The 1547-nt window shown below is 37.0% G+C and overlaps 1 protein-coding gene across 2 annotated transcripts in view; it reads right to left on the reverse strand.

The window, feature by feature from the left end:
• The window catches only part of LOC118736955, a 139719-nt gene extending 138172 nt beyond the window's left edge, over positions 1-1547 (reverse strand). For both annotated transcript variants that reach the window (XM_036467130.1, XM_036467129.1), the window contains exon 1: positions 1206-1547. The gene's annotated coding sequence lies outside the window, so the exon portion shown is untranslated. The remainder of the gene's footprint in view (positions 1-1205) is intronic.

Genomic DNA, 1547 nt, shown 5'->3' on the forward strand with positions numbered 1-1547 from the left:
TAGAGGGTTGGCTTTACCAACCGAAGCTGGTAAACTGCAGACTAAAAAGCGCCGTCACCGCTTCGGTCCAACAGAAAGTGATCAGAAGAAAAGATATTTACACTGTCATCAAGTCTAGTTCGGTTGGGCAGTGCCCCGATCTTCTTTCCTGATAGTTTTGAAAAAGAAAAAATACGGCATATCTGAGCTGACAAATGAAGATGCATTAAGGCACATTTGCTCTTTATTCTTAAGCTTTCATTAGCCAATAAGAGTGTACTTTTTTATATAAACATAAAAAGGAGTTCAGCAAAACATTGGCATAATATACGGAAGCAAAGTATAAACACGAGCTACTAGGACCGGAACGAAGTGTCGTGATACCAGTAGAAAAGACTGAATATTAAAGTCTGCCCACCACTCCTATAAATTCAATGCATTTGGATATTGTAAAATACATACATATATGTAAATTAATAATACACAATTTATGTATGTATATATGTGTAAATTTATAACACAATGTGAAAAGGTGGAGAAAGGGCGAATAGAAAAAAGCATTGTAAAAAGCGCATGCAACAAAGCGGATACCAAAAATGCAGCTGGTACGATGGCCCAGCTGGCCAGACCGAGCAGAAAGAAGTCCGATGCGCTACCAAGTGTGTATGGTTGCAGTTTGCCGGAAAAGATTCATAATCAATGGTTGTAATCGAAATTGCTATGCAGAAGTGCGAGTATGTATATTTGCCTAGAATTTAAGTCTTCACAGATCCAATCATTGGTAGAAGACGAGCAAATAGATTACTTACAACCACACAGTTCCCCGAATCCGTTCAGAATCCAATCCAATCAGAATCCAACCAAGCACATCGGGACCAAAGCTACCGCCAGTTTTCTTTCACATCTCGCTGTTAACTTTTCTAAAGCAGTCAGAAATACAACACTACGACAAACGATCCGTGTCGATGAAAATTTGTACATACAATCGAAGCGAAGAAAATATAAGAAAATGCAAAGGAAAGCACCAGGGAAAAGAAACTGCTACAGCAGCAAAGCTGCAGCGCCTCAGACGCCGCCGCAAATTCCGACGTCGAATTTTCCCCCCCCGAGAAAAATTGGTAAAGGTGGCAGAGTAGAATAAAGCAAACACGGGAATGGGAAAACAAATACATAGTATTTAAAACAGACTAAACTACGATATATTAATTATTTAAATGTGTAATTACTTTTGTTGCAAAATCCATTGCACTCCAATTGGTAGCAGTCGTCTGGGAATTTTCTTTTCCTCAATTTTTAATCGTAATTTTCTTTATGGTTGCTTCACATCACTTTTTGACTTTACTTGTATTTGTGTCTTGCATTTTTTTGTGCAATCTTTTTGCTTTATACTCTTGCTGTAGATTTATTTTACTGTATGAAAAGTATATACTTTGTTTATTTTTGAACTGCACTTCATGTAATTCACATTAAATATGTTTATTTTTCACTCGTTTTTCAATATTTGTTTATATTGGATGTGTTGTTATTTTTGGCAAATACTGACAACCTTCCTCGACTTTTCTGCACGA

This window comes from Rhagoletis pomonella, unplaced genomic scaffold, assembly GCF_013731165.1.
Source record: "Rhagoletis pomonella isolate Grant_MI unplaced genomic scaffold, Rhpom_1.0 Rhpom_scaffold_00004, whole genome shotgun sequence".
Classification (NCBI taxonomy): domain Eukaryota; kingdom Metazoa; phylum Arthropoda; class Insecta; order Diptera; family Tephritidae; genus Rhagoletis; species Rhagoletis pomonella.